This window comes from Lissotriton vulgaris, unplaced genomic scaffold, assembly GCF_964263255.1.
Source record: "Lissotriton vulgaris unplaced genomic scaffold, aLisVul1.2 SCAFFOLD_799, whole genome shotgun sequence".
In the NCBI taxonomy this organism is placed as follows: Eukaryota; Metazoa; Chordata; class Amphibia; order Caudata; family Salamandridae; genus Lissotriton; species Lissotriton vulgaris.
Genome location: NW_028241902.1, coordinates 549832 through 565306, shown reverse-complemented (window position 1 = coordinate 565306; position 15475 = coordinate 549832). Strand labels below are relative to the sequence as shown.

Sequence of the window (15475 nt, the reverse complement as noted above, 5' to 3'; positions counted from 1 at the left end):
CTTGCCCCCTTATTTCACTCTTGCGGGTTCTTTTTTATCCCCGATTCTTCATTTGTCATTGTTTTTCTATCTTTCTCTGTACCCTCCTTTCCTTCTTTTGTGTTTTTGTTTCTCTGCCTCTGAGTGTCTGATGAGGAAAAGTGAATGCCAGTCCCGACAAATGAGGGCATGTGGACCCCGCCTGCAATTACCGGCACATATTAAGCACTGGTTGGCCAAAGGGTTGTGTTTCTGTCTTTTTCCTGTGAATAATCCACATATTATGAGCAGGGTTACACACTTCATGGTCCATCTTTCTCCTGAGCATCATAAGCAGAGCGAACACCATGTGGAATGTTATTATGGGTCAGAGGAATCACTTTCGAACATCCTACGGAAAGAATCACTGAAAGAAATAGGACACATGATGGTCTCTTTGGATCACAGTTTGATTCCTCCTGGATTAGCTTTTCACTTCAAATATTATGTAGGAATGCCTCAACTTGTGGTTGGATGACCAAAGTCATGTCTTTCAAGTTTTTATTTTTAAAGGGTTATATAGACAATTTCAGGAAAACACTGTGGCATCAGTTTTTACCTAACTTTTCAGCTGCAAAAAATTGACAATTTACCATAAGGCCAGTTTCTCATGGAAAAAATGCAGATTGTGAACAGATTGAATCAGATCTTCCAGTGGATGCCCTGTAACAATTCAGTAAGTATGAACAGGAGACCATATCTTAAAAGCTAACCACTTTTTTGAGGCAAATGCAGATATCTGTACCAAATCAAGGGTGAATAGTGCATAACTTCCACTTCTTTACTTTGGTTTGTCACAAATTAAGCGAATCACTTTGAATTGCCATCACTGTGGCATATCAATCACTGTTCACCACTAAAATCAATAGTGTCACCTGGACACCCAGTACAAGACTTTCTGAAAACAGGAGACAAATCTTTTAAATTTGAGACGCCCATTAAATATGTTATATAAGGATGGAAATTAAGAAACTGAAGGTTCCGTTGATCAGTAATCTCTCATTGCAGCCTATATCCCGACTCACTCCTCACACCGAATAGCGGAGTCAGAATTAAAAAAAACAAGAAAATGATGCTGGTAAATCTTGAAAAAGGTAGAATAAGCGGGGTAACCACGTTTGGGCACTTAAATGAAGGGAATAAATGTTTAAGTGAAAAGCAACCTTTAGAAGCAGGTAGAAGGAGGCTCACTCCAGATGTTAGAATTCAGAAGGTCACAGGTCATCTGCTGGAGAAATCCATGCGCCAGTGGATGAAGCCAGGGAGAAAAACTAAATAATCCTATTTATAACGCACCCCTTTGCCATGGCTGCAGCAGAAGCAATGAAGACAAACCCGAGGGCATCTAGTCAAGCGGCTAAAAATCAGATGGCAACATTTGGGCAAACCATGAAAAAAAATTAGGAATGTGGAGGCTTTCTTTTTGACATCTACCTCAGAACTGTTTCACTTTGCCTAACCCTGAACAGGCGGGTGGTATTACAGTAAATACAGCAGTACCATTGTAGTTCTCAATTTTAATTAAGGAACAGATGTGTAATAAATAATGGCATTTCAGCGATTGCGTTACTATTCAGTTTTTCTGCCTATGGAGTTTCTCCTCTTCCCCAACGCTGACGCTGCCCACTGGAAACAATCGCATTCCCGCCGCCTCATCACAGACGGCACGTTCTGCTTCCTAAACATCACCATCTGATAATACGTTTCAAATGCAGGTCACACACATCCTTTCAGAGCAGCGAAGGCCCGCGGCTCCCAGCTACCAGTGCAAAGAGACTTCTGGAGGTCTGTTAAGCAGCATGCTGCTGATGACATAATCACTCACAAACCCGAGGCGTCGAGGCTGGCAAGGAGCATCCGAGAACACAAAGCAGCGCGCCTCGGCTGCTGCAAGGAAGCCCTGAAATTGGGAGACACCGGGGACAACAAAGAAGGAATCAAGTGAAATAAAGACACGGGAACTCTATGGTGGTAGCAGAAAGAGTCATGAGATGAGATGGACTCAAGACCAGGCAGCCCTGGTATTCGGCATACTTGTCATTTGGCAACCCTGGCATTTGGCAGCAAAGGTGGCGAGCTCCTTAGAAATACTTAAGGGTGGAACTCTTTACTTATTTCTTTCTTTTACATATGCTTTGTTTTTAAGAACACGTGTGCCCTCAATTTGCAGCACTCATGGTTAAGCACTAATCACAATCAACATACAATGAGTGCTATTGGAAGTGTAAAGTTGATTGACACAAACAGGGCCGGTTCTAGGATTTTTAGGGCGCTGGGCAGAAAATGAATCTGCAAGGCCCCTCTAATTTGCATATGTAACATACTCAAGTATCCAGAAGTTGCTTTGTTCAGACTTCTCCTGGGCCACAGCTCTTCCTCAGCCTCCTACAAGCACCTCTTTTACAGCCCAGTTAAACCTGCGGAGCGCTAAAGTGCTGACAATGGGCGTCCCGCAGTGTCTCTGAATGCAGCCGGGCAGGAGGCAAAATTGCCGGACAAACCTGTAACATGTGTCTCCTTGCAACTGGGACACTAACTCTAAGAGGCCCAGGGAGGCCCGCTCCCCTCCCTCTTGTAGGCCCAATTGCAAAGAGATGCCTTTCTTTCAAAGGAATCGTCAGAAGTACAAGAGGGCCGGTGGGGTGTTAAACTGGTGCTGGCCCCAGGCTAGTGGGCCCTGGGCAGTTTCCCACACTGCCCATGCCTGGCGCCGGCCCTGGACAGAAAGGTAAACAGCCTAGTATAACATGCAGGTACCGACAATTTGTGTGTGTGTAACTTTTGCATGTTATAGGTACGTTATGTCTACCGAAAATGAGTTTGAGTTTGGAAAAGCAGAACTCACAGGCGTTTGGCAAAGAAACAGCCAATTCAATTATTTGCAAATGTTGTTACCACACATCAATCTGAATATTTTAGTTATTTTTTAGGTCTCGCCTGTCGATGCGCATGCGCATCGAGCTTGCGAGACTATGGGGGCTTAACCACTCTTTAACTAACTTGCAAGGAATCGTGGCGATTCCTTGCAGTGCCCGTGACTTTTAAGCTCAATGCGCATGCGCATTGAGCTTAAAAGCGCGTGCACAATAGCCCCCAGCCGCCTGCCTTGCCCACTCTCTCTCACAGCCTCCCCCAGCTCCGCCCCCTCACTTCTTGATTGCACGGCCGCTAGGCCGTGCCTCCCCTACTCTCCTCCCCCCTCCTCCTCCTACTCTCCTCCCCCTCCTCCTCCTACTCTCCTCCCCTGCCTGCCGTGTCGCACCTCTCCCCGCTCCGCCCCCTCCCCTGACCCAGGGAGAAAGACACTAGCGCGAGATGAGCGAACCCTAAGACACGCGCCTGCTACGGCCATCTTGTTATGATTGAAGCAACTGTATTTTAAGAGGTACTCGCTGGAGTTGTTGCACGCTCTTCCTAACCTCACCGTCTACAGAATGCACAGAATAGGGTCAACAAAACAAACTGCTAATTGCAAAAGGGGGGGTGGGTCTCGTAGATACATTGTTATAATGGTTCGACACGGTATTTTCAATCAACATCATAAAATTATCAAAAATAATAATAAGAGACAAATAAATCAAGATTAATTGGTTGTTTTGCCGCTTTATTTAAACACACGGCCGCTAGGCCGTGCCTCCCCTACTCTCCTCCCCCCTCCTCCTCCTACTCTCCTCCCCCTCCTCCTCCTACTCTCCTCCCCTGCCTGCCGTGTCGCACCTCTCCCCGCCCCGCCCCCTCCCCTGACCCAGGGAGAAAGACACTAGCACGAGATGAGCGAACCCTAAAACACGCGCCTGCTACGGCCATCTTGTTATGATTGAAGCAACTGTATTTTAAGAGGTACTCGCTGGAGTTGTTGCACGCTCTTCCTAACCTCACCGTATACAGAATGCACAGAATAGGGTCAACAAAACAAACTGCTAATTGCAAAAGGGGGGGTGGGTCTCGTGGATACATTGTTATAATGGTTCGACACGGTATTTTCAATCAACATCATAAAATTATCTAAAATAATAATGAGAGACAAATAAATCAAGATTAATTGGTTGTTTTGCCGCTTTATTTAAACACCTGCTCTCGGTTCTCCACAAAGAGCTTCTGCCGAGAACTTGCCTTTCTTCGTGGAATTGTAAACAACCGAAACGCGGTCGAGTTTGGCAAATCAGTGTAGGCAGTCCATTTTTTCAGCCTATCAAGTTTCAGCCCTGGGCGACACTTGGCTCACGTGCAATAAAGAGTGAAACGCTTGTGGGCGTGAGCCTGAAATCTCCAAAAGGGACACCAAAATAGGCTATGAGCATTGTTTTCTTTTAAATGCCGAAGGATTGTTATGGTGCTTGTACCATTGGTTTCAAATAAAGAGCGTAATGTCCCAGCTCTTCACTGACACACTGTGTGCTCTTGGATTAATTCGTCAAATCTCTGACACACCTCAACCAAACAGAAATAACTATTTAGTATTAGGATATTTCCCTTTAAAATATATTTACTACTTTGGAAATCCAAGCTATTAAAGCGATAACAGAAAACACTAGAGCTTGTAAGATGAGTCACTTCTAGTCTAATTATTGCTCTTCATATCTGCCAGAGGACCCTTGCACGAGCAATTCCATGCACATGCCTGCCTCCTATGCGGTACTGCCGGGAGCTAACTGTCCTGCAGATCAAGGGGACACACTGTGCCATCGTGCAAGGTATTAAAAACATAGCAAATAAGCCTTTATTTCCAAAGAAATTCCATTCGGGATGACATTAAAGGTTGCGTAAACATCCTATAAAAAAATGATAGTCCCACAGGTGCACTGCCTTTAAAGCCGAAATACTGCCATACACATAAACCAAACCTGAATTAACTTAATTCAAATTGTTATTTTTATTACACCATGTGATTCCAAGACACTTGAGAGCGCCACTATAAACTGATTATTTAATTGTTGATAAGAACTGCCGAAATATAATTCATTCGTAATTCTAAATTCAATACCCATTCCCCAATGCATTTCGGATGAAAATCCACCATCAGGGGGTTTGCTTTATTTTTTTAATCCAAATTGCAATAAACATGCTGAAAACTAAGAATAAGAAACGTATGCACGTAAAAATAAAATTGCGCGTTTGCCAACAGTTAACACGCTTTCAATGCCACCACAACCACCACCCCATCCACCACCACATCCACCATCACCTCCACATCCACCATGACATCCACCGCCACATCCACCACCACATTCACCACATCCACCACCATCACATCCACCACCGTCACATCCACCACCACCACATCCACCACCACTTCCACCACCACCGCATCCACCACCACCACTACATTCACCACCACAACCACCACCCCATCCACCACCACCACCGCATCCACCACCACCACCGCATCCACCACCACATCCACCACCACCGCATCCACCACCACATCCACCATCACCACCACATCCACCACCACCACCACATTCACCATCACCTCCACCACCCCCACCACATCCACCATGACATCCACCACCACCACATCCACCACCACCGCATCCACCACCACCACTACATCCACCACCACATCCAATACAACCACCACCCCATCCACCACCACCACTACATCCACCACCACATCCAATACAACCACCACCCCATCCACCACTACCACCACCACCACATCCACCACCACCTCCACATCCACCGCATCCACCACCACATCCACCACCACCACATCCACCATCACCTCCACATCCACCATGACATCCACCACCACCACCGCATCCACCACCACCGCATCCACCACCACCGCATCCACCACCACATCCACCACCACCATATCCCCCAGATCCACCACCACCACATCTATATGTGTGTGGCTCTGTGTGTGTTTAGGTGCAAATGCAATGTTCTTGGATTTTCATCACAATAAAATACACTGAACATAATCTTCACAAAAGTTAATTACAAACATTTAAGCTATTGCCATTATAAATTACAATAACTTTTATTTAAGTATTAATTATTTACAAAATTAAAAGCCATTGTTATTTGTAATATCAATACATCTAAGTCACGTAAATACAACACACATTGCATTACAAATGCTATAGGTGTCACATTTGCGAAAGTTAAAACTATTGACATTGTAACTGACAAAGCTATTAATTTAGCTACTTTCAAAACCAACACATAAATAAAAAAAGTGTCATTTACAATACCAATAGCTCAAACTTTCCTAATGCGAGACCTATTGCATTTCCAATGCTTGTTTAATGTAAGGCTTGTTGGATTTTGTTATGTCAGCCAATCTCAGAAATGTGATCACTAGCAACAAAGTTCCATGACTTTTAAGCATTGAATTTGCCTGGTAGATACTTGTGAACATATTACACAGTGAATTCTCATTAACAATGTTCTTAACTTGAAAACAAACCATGGCATTCCAGAGACAGCTAGATGTTAAACAGGGAGGTGTTAACGCAATGAGTAATATACTTTTATCCAGCTGTAGATAGTACACCATGTGAAGTAGGTGTAACTGTTCATTCATTTCACAACTCCTCCCTTGATTCCTGGTTCTACCACCTGATAACATTTCCTCCATGCTCCCTCTCAGTCACATTTTGAAGAGCTCTCTTGCATTTTCCCCAGATTCATCAAGGGAGCGACGTGCGTTGACGGCAGCAGCCTTACGCCGACCAGAACGGTGCTTGGTGTGCACTGAACTTACAAAGTAACTACGGAAATCAAACGTGACAAGATATTCTATGCTCACCCATGAGGAGCATTGTCCAAAACTCTAAGGAGCACACACAGGCCCAAGAAACGACGGCACAGATGTTGACCGTTATTTTCATGCTCTCTATTTTTGTCCTGACGAAGACCCCAACATGAGGCAAGAATAACCCTTAAGCGTACATGGGGGTCGAAACGTAGACTACGCCAACATAACACACCATAGGATCTAACAAAATGAACTTACCGTACCTATGTGTGATGTGATTCGGGAACATTTATACTACCTTGATTGTAAAGGCATATTTGATTTTAATGTGATGTTATAAATGTCACACCATCTTTGCCCGGTCCCTCACAACCTCTTCACTTCCCTTCCCTTTCTCACTGAGAGCACTTTTAATGTAATGATTTAATGTTGATGATTCATGAGAAATTCTATGTAGAAAAATTTACAGGAGTAAACGATTGCAAGAATAAATGCAATTTGACTTTGAATATTGCATACTTTATTTTTCATTCTGTTCAGTTACATTTAGCGAAATGTATATGTGGTGTTTATCTGTACGGAGTAATACAGAATGACTTGTAAACCAATATATCTAAACTCGGACCACCGCTTCTTTGTACTTACCTATTGACCCAGGTCCATGAGTTTTTAGGGCCAACCCCTTTATAACTCACACTCTTGCATTTTCCCAGCCTGGATTTACTGTTCCTGTATCCATGCAGTACGTTGCTATGAAAGACCACTCCTGAAGCTCAGCCTATGATCTTGTATGATGAAGGCTGCTGCATATCTGGACATGTAGTGTTCCATGAACTGTGAGTGCAGCTCGACCTGCTATTGACGAGGGTTGGAGAAACAGCAAACACTTCAATATAGTCATGAGATTTTAAATCTTTCCTAATCAGTTTTTTATTGTGTATTTTTATGTGTATTCTGTGTATGGCCTTTTTATGGTATTTTTAAAGAAATAAAAGCTCTTTGACTGACTGACTAGTCATTAATTTTCTATATTACTTGTTGATCTACAATTCAGGCAAGCGCAAAGAAGGTTTCCTCCAGAGTCTGTGGATGCATACCTTGGCAACCACTGCCTTGTTGTGAGCCTGTCCAGACAATCTGTTTATTGGACACATCACAGTCCATCGTGAAGAACTAGAGACGTCAAGGAATGAGCATGTGATTCCTTTATACTGTTAAGCGTGGCCCATACTGCCCAGCATGTGGTAAGTTCTGGAGAGATTCCACAGAATGTGGGATATATCACACCCATTTGATCCACATCTCCAAACTATGCCACACCATGTGTAGCCTGTTGGTTGACCAATATCAATTATGCAAAATCTTAATGTAGGTGAATCTAAATTCTGCTTCTCTAAGGAGCCTGTCATGAATTAGTAATAATGTTGACCAATTGTCGGGAGTGCAATCACAATGTGGAGCTGCCTGGCAGAAGCACCTTTTTCTTTCCCTAATCAGGGTGGAGAATAGCTGATCAATTGATTAAGCCACAGACCACCATTCTGCAGTTCACCATGTCTCAAGGTATCTGAATATTGGGGATCAGGGAAAGGACCATGGATATTCCCCCAATTTGCTCAGAAGAGAGTTCATTAACTAATTGAACTTCCATTGCTGTGACTGGGCTAGACAAAACTCTGAGCAGAGGTCTTGGAGGAACTTTGACGTATCATTGTTAAGGAGTTGGTCAGCACACATGATAGTTAACTCTCCCCATCCACCCAGGAGATTGAGGTTCCCCAGATTCTCAGGCTACAGTTATACCAGATAGAAGCTGAGGCTTGAATCCAAGCGCATTTTTTCAGGAGTTTATGGACATCTTCCAAGAAATCATCATGGTCCTAATTATTGGGTTGGAACACCTTATATTAAGAGTTGTGTACGAAGGATAACAAATATAAAATAGTTTTACAGGAAAAAAACTGAAATTCAACAAGTGAATTTTCCTAACAATATGCATGTTTAAATTGCGAACAGCAGACGTTATGAGTGCATGGAGTTTGTAGCATGGGAATAGGTCATCGTTGTAGATGAATAAAATGCACTTTTGTGTATTCATAACAATACTGATCATTGAAGGAAAAAGGATGCACTCCTATTTCATCCAAATGTATTTTCATTTCCTCTTAGAGAGTGCGTACGTTGCTGGAGTAAGTGCCTTGCCCAATTGACACTACTGGTTCAAACACGCATTTTGAAACGTGGGGCAGCAATTCGCCCCACTTCCAGCCGCACTGCGATTCGCTACATTTTTCACACCAGTTTATTAAGGTTTTCCACAAGTAATCCGTGTTATCCAATTTTCAAATTGCGAACGTTTACTTCCATGCATTTAATCCGATTCACACGCATACATACTTATGCCATTTCCCAAGCTTCTTATGTTACTATAGTGCCCAGCCGGGCCTCATACTGAAACACGAGTGGTGCATTGTTTGTTTCAGGCAGTGTTTATTAAAACCCAATGCATTTCAGGCCAAAGCCCTTCTTCAGGGGTAACTATAGGTAATGATAAAATGGTGTGAAAACTAGTGGCCAATGGGCATCTAGTCCTGCAGCTAATCCGCCCCAGTAGCATCCATATCCAGAGGAAGTATGTCACTAAAACTAGTCAGAACCTGCTTTTTCGTCTACATTCAAGATTGCCAAAAAACATCCTCAACTGTACACCTCAGCTGCAACACCCTAGAGATGTGGTCAGACTTGTGAAGGTGCATGCCTCCTGCATAGCTAATTTCCCACTTGCCCACAAAAAAACAGTGCCTTGGGCAGGGAAAGGCATGGTCCTCAAGAGGGGGGCAGGTTCCTTTGTCCAATGGCACCGGTGAAGCCTTTGAGGCTCACTGCTGTGATGGATCATTCACTAGCCGTCCTGTCTGGGAGGGGGTGTCACCTCCTACACACACCGGTATTTGTCTCTGGTCTCTGGGAGCAGAACACACTTCCCAGAATAAGGTCAGACTTCTGCCTTGGTAGCAAACCTTTGGAAAAGCCTGCTAAGGCATGGAAACACTCCGTTAACTCGGGTGAGCACGGTCTTAAGTGCCACCTACCTACATTCTGGTCATCCCTCAACACCATCATTGTGTCAGGGTTTAAAAAGCATGGTGTTTGATACTAAACATGAAGTAAATTGACTATTCCATAATGGAGTTGGACATCTGGGATATGTCCAGTGTCCAGCACATGTTATCCCAAGGAGGGTCGGTCACTTGTGGTTGAATTGCATTTAAAATTCTACCACAGGGCAATGTATGATTGCACATATATTTCCACACATATAAAATAATACACCATGCCTGGGCAATGGGAGGCCTTCCTTAGGGGATTACTGAAAAATATTAAATGCATCGAGGTGACCCTGTCACATATGGTGTGTGCAGGGTCGAACTTGGGCAGGAAAGCTGCTTGTGCAGGGCTGACATGGCAGACCTGCAGCCTTTGGTTTCAATCATTTTACTCAGGGTGGCACAATAGGAGCTGCTGCCCTGGTACCCCATTTATATCCTTGCCCTGTATACCACTAGTACCATATACTAGGGCCTTACAGGGGTGTAAAAGCATCTGCCAATTTACAAATTAAGGTACAAAACACTGGTGCTGGGGCCTTGTTAGCAGGACCACAGCATTTAGCAACAAAAAGTGGGGGAACATCTCAAAAAGTCCAGTTTAATACACTGTGTCTATGACTGCCTATGAAAGCACAGTGTGCATTCATGGCAGACAAGTGATATTTAGCACATGTCTTTCTTCTCTGATCGCAGAGTGCACTCAGGGTGTGTTAATGTGAACTGGGCTGTATCTTGTTCAGAAAGTTTGATGGGGTATGACCATCACATTTTCTATAACACTCGCATATCCAATTAAATTATATTACCACATCTCGAAGCAGAGGTCAGCCCGGGACCAGGGTTCAATTCCCGGCTCGGCGGGGTCTTGAGTCCTAAAATGTCCATGGACTCGACAATTCTCACTCTGGTGCCTACTCGACTCACGGGTTCACACTCTGCGACTCTGGGCAATAGCTTGCTTAATCTCCACAACGGCCCCTTGCGGAGAGATGCCTGGCTTTCACTTTGCGGATACCCTGCCGGGGTTATCTCACAGGGGAATACCAGGATGGGTTCCCTAAGCAAGGGCTTAGAGACTGGTTGGTGATTTGCGCTATATAAATTCCTGTACATTTACAAACACCTCCTTGAAGCTATGCCCTTAGTTTTTAATATAATCATACAATCAAGAATGGTCCCAAAGGGGAGGAGCCAAGATGGCGACCGGAGCGGACGTGTAGTCGCCCGGCTCCGCCGGCCCTTGAGCTCCGCAACGATATCCTGATAATCTTCCTGGTTGAATCCGGCGGCGGAATGCGTGTGAGGACGAGCTGAGCGCATCGTTCCTCTTTCGACCTTCTAGCGTGCTCGGGTGCTGGAGAAACTTGAAGTACGACTCCCGCCCCGGACCCTCGCCTACATGGCCGCTCGTCGGCGGCTTCTGGCGGCTCGGATATGGTCCGCTCAGCTGGACAGCGCAGATGACTCAGTGGCGGCGCCTTTCCATCTGCGGCAATCACCACCGCACTGAAGCTGACGTCCATTGCGGACTACGCCTGTACTGGAACGGCCGTTTTGAGAAGCCCGTGGATGGTGTTTTCTATGCTCCGTAGGGAAGGTGAGCGGCGCATGGTATCTGGCGACCTAGCTCAGCGCAAACAATTGACCCTCTCTCCGCTGCCCAGCCTGGTCCGAGACGTCTTGTGGGAGGTGTGCCTGATTTGTCTTTGATGCTGGTGGTCTCGAAGTCTCTACGAGATACTCGCCTCTGCTGCACCCTCCCCAGATCCGCTATTTTGTGACCGGCGCCATGACTCCCTTTGTTCTCCCGCGGCTAGAGAGGGCTTCCACACTCCTGCCCGCGGACAGCCGTGCCCTGCCGGTGCGGTACACTGACCTGCGAGCACCGGCGCTGGAACCTGCCTCAAGAGAACAGCAACCTGCACTATCCTACGGCACTATCCTGGCTGCCCTTCGTGATCTCCGTTCGGAGATGGTTGATGGCTTCCGAGCACTGGGTGATCAGCTGGACGCCATGATGTCTACCGTGACTCGCGAACGCAGCGTCTGCCCCCAGCTGAGTGTGTATATGCCTTTGCCTCTCCAAGATGCTACATTGTTTCCCTGTGCCATGTTCTGCAGCTACCCTTGCGGATGCCTCAGTCGGAGACGATGACTGGCAGCCCTTCAGTTCCGCGACTGCTGCGTTGTTTCCCCTTTCCTCCGGGCTTGCCCTCTTGTTGCCTGCACCGCCGAGTTTAATGGGTGACTCAGCTGAGCAACTCTTATCCTACGTGTCGACTTTTGACTGGGGGCCTTCACTCCTCTCCCCGTGTAATCTCTACTTTTCCGGTGCCCTTACGGACCTAATCATGGAGGACAGAGGACCTTGTACTGATGGCCGGTGGCCATTTTGGGATCCTGCTTCGTCTTCTTCTCTCAGGCAGCCATGTTATCCTGATGTGCACGGGGGGAGGGGCTCTCCTGATGTAGTCTGCGTGAGGTTCCATCCACGATCGGGCCAGGGCTAAGCTGCTCTCTCACTGCTGACTGATTTTGCTGGCTGAAGGGGATGGGGTTGGACCTGACTAACGTGTTTAATGGGCGCATATCGTACGATGTTTCTCCACAATTGCATTGCAGAATTACTTGATATTGTACTGATGCTTTAATGATGGCCGATGTTTAAGCTGTGGGTCTCGGGAGGGCCGGGATCTTCGGGTGTTGTAGTAACGAGTGGGCTCCTCCCCGCCTTCTTCTTTTTGGGAATGTAGACTGATTTACTCTCTCTCACTCCCTATATCATAGGTATTAATGTTCTTTTTCCTTTTTCATTTTCTTCCTTATTTTTCCTCATCTATATTTCGGGTTTTATGGGGCGACAGTCACTCTGTGGGGGGGGGGGGGGGGGGGGGGGCAGGCCGTAGCCTCCACAATGTTGCAGGGTGGGTGGGGTAACTTGATATACTCTTGGTTCTATGGGCCTTCTTTTTCTATTCTCTGTGCTTTCGACTCTGGTTCGTTTCCGGGACTGGGTTGGGGTTGGTAGGGTTGGAGCGACGATGTTTGGGGTGCATGAATGTTAGTAGATTGCTGCCACTGTTTTGCACCGCCACACTGTATTTGATGTTAACCTCCGTTGATGTTTTCAGAATATAACGTCGCCTACCCATAACGTGAAGACACTGTGCGGACTCGAATCCTCTTATTATTTTTCCTTCACTGCCTTCTTTTGATGAAAACGCTTAAAAAATTTAAAAATTAACCTTCACTCCTCCTCTCCCCTGGCGGCGCGACTCTTCCTAATGTAAAGTTCAATGCTTGCTAATCTCCATTGCAGCTGCTGGGGGGACCGTATTGATCGCACTTGTGCTGATGATGTTTCGTGGCCGGCCCGATGGTTGTAGGCCCGTATTTGTTCTTCTGTTCAGGCACAATAAAGGTTTTCAAAAATTAAAAAAAAAAAAAAAAGAATGGTCCCAAAAAACTAAATGTTCTGGTGATTTCGTGAGTTAGACTGTCAAATTAAACTTACTAAGGCTTCTCTGCAAGTAATCATTTTGTTTTTACTTATAATCACCTTGGCTGATGCGCTGAAGTGGCTCCTGGCGACAATACATAATTTCGAATTCAGCTAAAGCAATCATTCAGTACTACAAACTTCAAATTGCACTTCCAGCGAGCATCAAGATTTTCAACTAAAATGAAGTATTACGATTTGACAGCCCGAGCATTGGTTATTGTTGCTGAGTAAGACAAATCAATACAATGTTGACAGAGTCATTTATAAAATACACCTGGCAAAAATTTCCTTCAGAGAAAAGAAAGTATAGGACTATGTTATGCCCTGCCAGGGCAGATAGACCCAAACCTTGTTTATGATTGATAGAGAAAACGGTGTGACATTAACTGCATTAGTTAAATACCGACTCCAAAGGGTGACTGGTAACAAAATATCTCCTCATATGAGTTGATACTCCAAAAATGGGCCATGACTCGTGGAAATCATTGCTTACCACACCAGGTGCCCCACATTGAATGGGCATTTTCCCTAACTAAGTTTTGGGAGGTATGACATGCCTAAATGTAACTGTGAAAACTAAGGGGGTGAGCTATTCAATCTGAAACTTGATATTCTAATATTCATAGTAATAGCAATTATTGTGCATACCATTGTTTAACACATAGAACAAAAAAAACAAGATGATCTTTAATAGCTGCTCTTCTCATAGCAACTCTCTATAACAATTATCTGCAGACACCCTCATCAAATCTTGTTTATGTGCAGACAGCTGTGCCATGCTAGGATGGGCTTAAACACAGTGTTTTGTGTGACTGCTGCGCATGCACAAATGCAAAACCCCTGGATGAAACTGATTTCAGAGCAACCACAAAGAGTGGTCTTTTGTGGAAAAGAGAATAAATCAACTCAACGCAAACAGTGAGAAATGGACATATGGAGTAATGTGACAGCCAAAGATAAAACAGCAATGGGATATGCAAATGTATAATTCTCTGCATTATTCCGGAAAATTGCAATTAAGTAAAGTTGCAAAGTGGCTTTTTCAGGCTAGCTAAAGGGAGGTGCCAAGAATGGGACAATGTGGACACGGAAACCATCATGGGAGGGTCAAGTTTAATCAAAGATTCTCTGACTCTGTCAACTGTGCACACAAATGGTTCCGGGACATACAGTCCTCAACCTCTAGAAAACCCATCACTGGGAGTTGTGCACTCATAGGATGTCGACCTTCACACTGAGGTTCCTCATCTCGCTATGCTTCTCCAAAGGTCTCTTACCAGGCAAAGGTGCGTAAAAATTCAGTCAAAATGCCAGCAGAGTTTCCTGCCAAGATGCAGTCTACCAACTCACCATTGGTTGAAGAATGGTGCTGATGAATTTGTAAAATTGGAAACGGAACTTGGGCTGAAACTCAGTTCACAAAGTGACCTGCATATGCATGAGCTTGTGTATTTCAGTTCAGCATTCCCATTACGTGGTTCCAGGATGTAACTTGCGCCAACAGATTCAAGGAAACTGTGGCACATGGCTCAACATGCCACGAAACTGTAGACAAGAAAGCAAACTGGAAAGCTGGTATTTGGACTGCAAAAGCTGATGCCGGCATCGAAGTCACAGGACTTTTCCAAGCTAAATAGCGGTTCTCGCCATCTGCAAGACTGCTTCAGGCAGATGGTTTCCACCAGTTATGCTGGTGAGGGGTCTCGGCCTGATTGTTGAGGGAGTACGTATTTACCGTGTGAGAAACAACAATGATCTAGCAATTGCCCATTACACCTTCGGCTGTTAACATTAACATACAGGGAAAGGCAAAGATTCCTCATGAAAGTTCTTCTGATAGAAAAATAGGTCACTGCATCCAGCTGGCTTTTCTCTTTGCCAGTGGCACCGCAAATATCCTACCTTCTACTGCAAGTCCTGTGAGCCAATTAACCTGCATATTATAATGCTTATAAAATCTGCACTTACTTTCAGAAATTTGAAGCTGCCACAGTAAAAGGAATATTTCTAATTCATACCTCGACCTGGCTAGGTCTGTCCCATAATTTACTGTTACCCCAGGGATATTTAACATTGACTGCTTTATCCAACTTCGATGATCACAGTGACTAACAGGATCAACTTCTGGATAAATCCTGG

The 15475-nt window shown here is 45.1% G+C and overlaps 1 protein-coding gene across 1 annotated transcript in view; it reads right to left on the bottom strand.

Annotated features, from left to right (window-relative positions):
- LOC147669146 (sodium/calcium exchanger 1-like) overlaps window positions 1–15475 on the bottom strand; it is a 592080-nt gene that overhangs the window by 301829 nt on the left and 274776 nt on the right. The window lies entirely within an intron of this gene.